Raw genomic sequence first — 9,071 nt, 5'->3', positions numbered from 1 at the left:
CTAGCATGTCTAATGCCTCACACGGCCGTAACAGACTGGCTGGCTTCAGCCGAGCCTCCCCGCCGCCTCATCTGCGGGGACTGTCGGTGTTGATGGAGTATAAAGCAAGCTGGGTGCTTAGCAGGTCTCCCAGGTTGTCGTGCTTTCCAGTGCTCATCAGGGCGACCATCCCGCAGTGAGCTTGTTAGCACTCCTTAGCCTACCCTTGGGGCCGTTGTTTATCTGTTAGCGGTCCTTCCTTCCCCCCCTGGGGAGGGGGCTCCAGCGGCTGCCTCGGCTGCTTCCATGCGCCGCTGGTGTGAGGGGGCCGGGGAGCGTGCACGCAAACTGGTCCTCCAGTGCCCCTGTCAGGGAAGGCCAGCGTGAAAAGGAACTAGTACCAGTGGAACAGTAAAAGGTAGGCCCGATGCTCAGGAGATGGGATGTTCCCATCCTTTTTCAACGTCCCTTTCAGGGATTGCAGTTTGTAAAATGAAATGGGCTGCGTGCGAATTCTGCAGTGCATTGCTGTTAACAACTCAGGTTTTTAAGTTGTTAAAGCTGCCAAGTGGTTAAATATAATATACTTATTTTGTATGTTAATAAGCTACTTGAAATATCTTACGGCCCCCCCTTACTTTCCTGAAAAAGTCTGCCCTGGCTTTCATGTCCTAGTCACCTGTTTTGTCTTACACAAGTTCAACATTAGATTGGGAAAAAAAAAAACAACTGGCGAGCAATGATTTAATGAACTCCGTACTTGGAGAGGAATGTATTTGAAAGCTATTGATCTGAGCTGTGCAATACAAAAAATAAAAAACTCACTGTGTTTATGACTTCACAAACACTGAAGTTAGTCTATCAGTAGCTAAAAGTCTAGGCAAAAAAAAAGCTTATCATCTTTAGTTATACAATGGGCCAGATAGATTTTTTTTTTTTTGGCCTCAAAACTCAGTGTTGTACCTTTTTGTCCTATCGATAATTAAAGTTTGTAGAATTGGAAAGGAGCCTCTGTATTACAGTAAATAATGGTTATCTTTGGGTTCTTCTTAATGAAGCCAGGATTTGATCGTGACCTATTTAAAAATAATCATGAAGCTTTTCTGTATGATTTACAGTTTCAATAGCTGTTCTTCAGAAGTTGCTGCTTCACTGATCACAAATTATAAGAGAAATAAGAAGGAAAGTTACTCTCCCAAAATGTATGCGAGAATGACTGTGAAAAGTAAGTATGAGAGGTCAGTGTCAGGGTTGTAAGTAAAAAAAGTCTGTCAGGTTTTTATGGAGACCTGTGTGAACTCAGAGAATTATTTTCTAAAGAGTAGTCTGTCTTAATTGAAAATACAATTTAGTTATTCAGAAGCCTAAGCAGAGAAAGTTTGTCTTTTTCTACAACTCACCTATAAGCGGTTTCAGGATTTGATTTCCTAATTATGTCTGTATAATTCCCAGAGTGACATATGTTGCTCTATGACTGTGAATAAGCATTTGAGGGACATAGTAAATTTATTAGGTCAGGTTGGACGGGGCTCTGAGCAACCTGATCTAGTTGGAGATGTCCCTGCCCACAGCAGGGGGGGTTGGACTAGATGACCTTTAGAGGTCCCTTCCAACCCAAACTATTCTATGGTTCTATGATTCTATCTCCATCTTGTAGAACTCTTGCATTAACAGGTTTTTATGGCAGTCCTGTTTTAGCAGTCATTTTGCTGGCAGCGCAAAAATGTAATGCTTCGTGACAATCTTTTTGAGCTTTGGTAACTGTAATAGTAGGAATGCAAACCAATTCTGGTATTAACAGTGCTAAACCAACAGAGATTTTAGGTTAAGTTTGGTGGAATCCAAATTTTATTGGTTACTTTGTGCTTATGACTATACAAAGTAGAATGTTGCTTTTGAAGGAGATATGAAACCTGATAAACCTGTGTTTTGTGCTTTGAATTTAGAGGTCAGACTACTAAGAAGTGTAATGTGGTTAGAGGCATTGCTTGCTTTATGTAGATTATACTGTTTGCTTATATGAAAGCCCAGTTGGATTACCCAGGACAAAACTAATGGGCAAGAATGAGGCAACTCTCACAAAGAAAGTTTGATCTCTTTACAAGGAGGTTGGCAATTGAAGAAAATATCTTCTTGGAATATTAAAATTCTAAAAATACTTTATCTATTTTAAAACTATGAACATATTGTCAAATACCGCTGTAAACGTTTTAAGCAAACCTGAGTAGAATTTCCACTGAAAATTTATTAATTTCAGCTTAATTTCTGCTTAAAAAACTTAAGGGAGTTTTTAAGATCTTAGTTACACTAACTACTACTGCCGTTTAAAAGAAGTCTTGAGTATCACCTTTCAGGATTTAATACCGAGGGAAAGGTGTAACTGTTAAGAGGTAATAGTTCTTCAGCAACTTAGCTACATTAAAGGGTTCTGTAAAGCTGTCAGATATACTTCGATGATGGTGTGCATAATGATTAAAATAGTGTATTTAAGTCCTATATGTGCTCTTTTAAGTAAAAATTCAGGGGCATGTGCTGGTAAGAGAAACAGAATACGGGTAGTGTCTTCTTCCATGCAAACAGTAGAGCAAGCCCCTCTCCAGTCCTCTGAATGCAACTTTATCAGCTCATCCATGTGCCTGTGGGGAAGTCAGCTTGCTGAAGCGTGCCATGTGATTCCAAATGTAAGTTGTAACTAGCAAGAAGTATTGCCTTGCCAGAAATAGCTGTAGAGATAAACTAGGAGGAGTTAATACGACCCAACTGTGGGTATTTGACTTAACTAGCTAAATGAGCCAGCTAATCTGCCTAGGCTCCATCTGTAATAGGGAGACAGTCCTCCTTTCACTGTACTAGCTTTGGCGTATGTCAGATTCTTTCCTGAGCTGATGTAACTCTCTAGCCCAGCAAAATACTCTGTAGTTAAATCAGCTTATATCAGGTCCAGGATGCACCAGACTAGAGCATGGTAAAGAGCAGGAGTTTATGGCTAGGAGAAGGTGATATCCTGGTTTTGATGGTGGTGGGCTGAGCCTGGGATGTAAATTACATAGGACAAAGACATTGTACATAGGTGCAAATGTAAGGAAGCCATAAAACTAAACAATGAGTTTGCATTGTCAGAATATCGCCTCTTTTAAAACACAGTTAAATTGAAATCTGTAACTAATGCAAGTTCCATTTTTGTTCATGGATAATAAAAATGCTGTAATTTGTGTCACTGCTAACTAACCATTTACTGTCATACTGTTTTTGATTAAGAAGTGTAAGTGATTTTATTTGCAAATAATTAATGCAATCTGAAGTTTGTACCACCAAATTGAGTCCCATCTTTCTTACGTGATAAGGCATTGGAAATACGAAGAACTACTTAACTGCATTCTCTGTAATTTGAGCTTGTCGTGGTTTAACCTCAGCCGGCAACAGAACACCACACAGCCGCTTGCTCACTCCCATCCCCGTTGGTATGGGGGAGAGAATCGGAGGAGTAAAAGTGAGAAAAAATCGTGGGTTGAGATAAGAACAGTTTAATAATTGAAATAAAGTAAAACAGTAATAATAATAATAGAATATACAAAGCAAGTGATGCACGATGCATTTGCTCACCACCCACTGACCGATGCCCAGCCAGTTCCCAAGCAGTGGCCCCCAGTTTATGTACTGAGCATGACATCACACGGTATGGAATGTCCCTTTGGCCAGTTTGGGTCAGCTGTCCTGGCTGTGCCCCCTCCCGGCTTCTTGTGCACCTTCAGCCTTTTCAGTCGGTAGAACATGGGAAGCTGAAAAGTCCTTGACTGGTGTAAGCACTACCTAGCAACAACTAACACATCAGTGTGTTATCAACATTGTTCTCATCCTAAATGCAAAATGCAGCACTGTACCAGCTACCAGGAAAAAAATTAACTCTATCCCAGCTGAAACCAGGACAGAGCTTCATTTGTATCTTTATAAAACAATACATTGAGAGTTAATATTCCCTTCCTATGCAATGTCTGCTTCAGGGAGTATTGTACGTACAGCACAGATTGAAGACATCCACTTATTTAAGACACTCTACAATATTTGGGACTGAGTGTGAATATGAAACAAAAAAATTGCTGCCATTAGCTAGCTTTTCAAGCTGATTATCCAAATATTAGAAAATTTTAACAGTAACTACATACAAGCAAGATTAAAATACTATTGTTTGTAAACAGTGACAGCTTTACTAAATGCCCATGCTATGAGTTATTCTTACCTGCTCTCTTTTTATCAAGAACGTCTATTGACCAAAATACCATGTTTTGACTTCAACCTTTTGTCCAGTTAGGAGAGATACATCCTGTATCCACTGCCTACCTACTTAGTCTCAGAGCTATTAATCTCCATCAAAGAAGAATTCCAGCTGTACTCTAGTTTTAAGAGTTGAGAATCCTAACAAAAAGGTTAACTTTTTCATTCCTGTACTATCAAAGGCTACGCAGCCAAATAGTCTACAGCTTCATGTACAAACATCTTTAGAACTGTTTCTCTGAACCTTTTATTCTTTGCGAAGAAACTATAATTGGTTTGTTTTATGCAAAATTGTTTTTTCCCAGTTATAATTAATGTAACTTGCTAGGTGGAGGTACGTTCAGTGTTCCCAGGACTCAGCAGAGTGCTGTATGAGAAAGGTAGCCAAAGTAGAATTTAAGATTTGAGGTACTTTGAATTATACATGCGTGAAAGAAAACAGTAAGCCCAGAGTGTTTGTGTCTGACTGATGCTCAGATAGAAGACAACTTCTTCACTTTTTTTTGGCAATAAATGTAGTCTCATCAGCTTCCCTGATACAGCTGTTTACTAGATTTCTGTTAGCTACAGTAGTTTTACCTCCTGCTTTTGCTCCTGTTTTCCTGGGTTTCTGAAATTCAGCAGTTTGTGCAGCTGAGTATCAGTGAATCTCACCAGAAAGCTGCCAAGGATCCATAGAGCTAATCTTACTATGGGGCTGATATCACTGAATGTGACTCTTCCCACAGTGTATCAGTAGTATGGACGATGCTAGATGGCCAGGGTCTGATGTATCATTTTTTGATGTGATGATGTTAGCAAATGTGTAAACCCTCTTTCCAGAGAGTAATATGCATCAGAGAGTGATATGAAACGTGTTTGGTCGTGGGCCCACAGACCATGAGCTGTAGTGAGCACCTTCCTTACCCTATGAAGCTACTACCGTATGTATCCGTGACCCCATCATAGGCAACAGGAACAGTTTTGAGAGAAGCAACATCTTCCTTGAACTCTGGCAACGGACGATGACGGTGGGCTGCTGTCTAAAGAGCTGCTTGCTGGGCTGCAGCGGGGCGTAGGACTCCTGGATCTGGTTAGGCACGAGCCTACTTTCCAGCTCCCCCTCCTCTAGGCTTTTTGACCTCAACTAAAATAGGCAATAGGTATGACAGATGCCTTTGAAGATGGCACAGTCAGATGTGGAGCAGAAGGAAAGATTTTACGGGGTACAACAGGACTGACTACAAGATAAGAGGGACTATGAAAATATCCACTTGCAGAGAAACAGGTGCTTCTTTTTTTTCTGCTGAGATGGATTCCTTACTGCGTTAATTTTTAGATTAAAGATTGGAGCAACAGGCAAGTTTATCCTGTTACTATCCGGAGATTATAGTAGTGGGAATTCACCTCTGATCACTAGCTGGGTGAAATCCTTTAGGCAGAAGCAACGTGCTTTGGTGCAACTGTAACAATTAGTAATATGACGTGTTATTAGGTGTCATTCATACACACACACACACACATATCATACTTCGGTAACCTCTGAGCATGACAAAGTATTCTGCAACTACCAAAACTTGCTTATTGATGCACAGATCACTCTTAACAATGACACTAAATTGGAATGTTTCTTTTTAATTGTTACAGCAATATCAGTGCTCTCACTTTACCTATTTTACTTCTAGTTTCCTGAGAAACAACAGGGAGAAAAAAATAACAAAGCATATGAAATAGCATTGGTACCCCCACAGACCAGATCCTGAGGAGTTCTAGTATGACACAGCATTATTCATGTTATTTAAAGACTTGAGAAACCCTTTGGTTTATTTTAATTCTTTAAAATTTTTTTTGGTCTCAATATTAATATTGAGACAAATCCTCTTTGTTTACTTATGAAAAAGCCAATTAAGTTAGTAGATAAATAGTGAGCTGAGTAACATGAGCAGAAACAGTCTTGGGCTTCTATTGATTTGTTCTCTTCTTGTCCTCTGTTCTTGCCAGGGCATCCACAGTTGGCTACTGCTGGAGACAAGGTACTGGGCTGATGTGAGATAACCATTCTTAGGAACTACATGTGTTCTAAAAGAGCTTCATCAGCTTGAATAATTGGAATGCCTAGGGGCCTGAATGCAGTGGGTGTAGAACACAGCCAGAACCAGATCCACAGGAAGCCTTGGGCACTAGAATGTTCAGTCAAAGCAATCCTTCATCGTTCATCACAAAATAGTGGAACAACTGCAATGAAACATGTTGCAAGTTACCTGTATGTTTTCAACCTTTTCTTCCTTTTCCCCACCATTTTTAGATCACCGTTCAGGGTGATGAGAGATATGAGGGTGAATACCCTAAAGTAGAGGACGAATTGAATGGAAGTTTCTCTCAGCTTGGATTAAAATTTTGATCACTGAGTCACTGGATAGAAATGCTATGAATACCAGCCGTTTTTTGAAGGAAGGCAGCAGTCTCCACCTTTTTTTGAAACTTGATCTACTAAGTATGCTCTGGGCTTCCTTTCTGGACCAAAATCACTCTGGAATGAAAGATAGAGGGAAGTTTGTTTTGTGGAGGTCAGGAATGAGCTAGGTTCGTCACTACTTGACACAATAACCGTTTGCAGTACCAGAAAAGAGACTTTCAGTGCTTGGGAAACTTCAGAATGAAAACGAGATCCTGACAGAGCTTAGGTGGTTTCAAGGCTAGGTAACTGCTGGAGAAGCATTTCGGAGGCAGCAATTTTGGACCCGGATGTCTGAAGAGGGAACTAGAGGTGAGTTATAACTTTCTGTGAATTTAAGGTTCAGGAATTTCCAGGAAGTCCAAAGCATCTTTGTAGGAACTTGGTCTGAAATGCCTAACTTTTCAAACACTATGCTTGCAGGACACCTAGTACTCATACTGATATGCAAGTGCTAGGAGTCTGATGAAAGATTCACCGATGTTAGGCACACTACACACATGATCAGAGCTGGTGTTTAAACATCTAAAGGACTGGGGTCTAAGTTGTTCCTTCAGCAAGCACTTTGTGTATAAATGTTTCTTTCAACATTAAGACTATGGTTCAGAACACCATCAAAATCACATTAGGAAAAACCTTCATCTGTATCTTTTGCCATTTTATATTTGTAATAACCTTTTAAAAAAATGTTAATACTGACTTGAACATCATACTTCCAGTATTTCTAATTTTTATTTCTGGTCTGCTCTAAGTTTGGAAGAAAGTGTTTGTTCTTCAGGTATTATTTGGCCTTCAGTCGGCTTTATCCCATTCCTCCTGAGACTGATGATTGCACTGCAGCTGGCACCGTTAGTGATAAGTCAGTAATCTGTGGGGTTTCCCCCGCCTCAAGTATTTTTGAAGTCTGCAAAGTGTCCCTTGAAGTTTAATGGTCTGTATTCTCATAATAGAGCAATTGACAGAAGGGAATGGGTTTTAAGGAGCCTAGCATAAAGGGCAAAATCTGTTAAGGTGAAGAATTGTAACTAGAAGAATCTTTGTACAAATAAAATAGCCATATTTTGATCATTATAAAAACCTCCCTGACTCGTCAAATACTAAAACCTCTGTAAGTTTCAGTATTACTGGAAATTTGCACCTGCAGCAACATATTTCAGTGGCTAAGACTAAAAAACATATCTCAGGGAATATCACTCTTCTCAAAACAGTTAAGCCTTATTCTGATCTGTAATTACTATTCGCCGTGGCCGAAGAAAGTCTTAGCTTGAAATGGCTGGCCACAGCGAGTGCACAAGCGGTGGCATCCGCTACGAGCTCCCTTTGGTTTCACAGCAGCTTCTGCCTTGTGGTGCATGATTGGATTTAGGGGGGCAGCTCCGGCAGAGCACAGGTTTCAGTTAAAAATCAAGGAAACCATTCACATCTTTGAAGTTAAGCACATGCTCCCATGCTATGCGGGGCTGTGAAGTGTTAGTATAGAGAGGGAGAGAAAAGCTAAAATGGTCAAATAGTCTGTTTGTGGAAGAGGACATGTCTCTCTTAACTGAAGAGGAGCTCGTCTACACCTGCAGCGAAATGGGCCCAGCAAACCCGTGGTGTAAAAAGTCTCACTTCTGCTTCCCACCCCCCCGAGGATGGCAACCGGGGGCCCCTGGCAGCAGAAGCACTGTTGGCGATGAGGTGTCAGACCTTCGGCCGGTGCAGGTCACCAGGGCTAAGCTGGACTCGGGGAGCGCAGAGCAGCTGCAGCAGTGTAGAGTATTTGCATAGCGTCACCCAGACGCGTCAGTATAGCTTCCAGCTTGTTCCTGCGAGCTTAGCCAGCTGTCTTATCGCTCAAGTGGATGTTAAAAGTTTTCAGAGTAGAGCCCGTGTCCACAAAGTTGACTGTTTAGATCTGAACGTATCCTTGGGAAACGCCATTTCTGCGCACTGGCACTCATGTTTTGCTCAAGAACCGAGGCAGGAAGATACAAAAAGCTTTGAAGAGAAGGCATTAAGCTTTAAATAACGTGCTTTTTTTTCCCTCTCCCCTGCCTGAAAGCATGGGAAGGGGGAAGGACCCGAAGCGGCGGAGCTGCAGGGCTGGGGCTGGATTTGTTGGGCAAGAGCTCGCCCTGGCGGCCTGCAGGGAGCGTGTCCTTTCAAGAGATCACCCCTGCCAGGTCTTCACGTGCAAATGGCTGGGTTACATTTGTTGTTCCTGCTACTTTCAAGAAATATTTTATCATCGGGGGGAACATTGTCACCGAGGATGAGGAAAAGGCTGAGGTACTTAATGCCTTCTTTGCCTCAGTCTTTAACAGGCAGACCAGTTATCCTCAGGGCACTCGGCCCCCTGAGCTGGAAGACAGGGATGGCGAGCAGGATGAACCCCCCCATAATC

The sequence above is a fragment of the Pygoscelis adeliae genome, unplaced genomic scaffold (genome assembly GCF_000699105.1).
Source record: "Pygoscelis adeliae isolate BGI_AS28 unplaced genomic scaffold, ASM69910v1 Scaffold38, whole genome shotgun sequence".
NCBI classification, from domain to species: Eukaryota; Metazoa; Chordata; class Aves; order Sphenisciformes; family Spheniscidae; genus Pygoscelis; species Pygoscelis adeliae.
The sequence above is the reverse complement of the archived record's forward strand: the minus strand, read 5'-3'. Positions refer to the sequence as shown.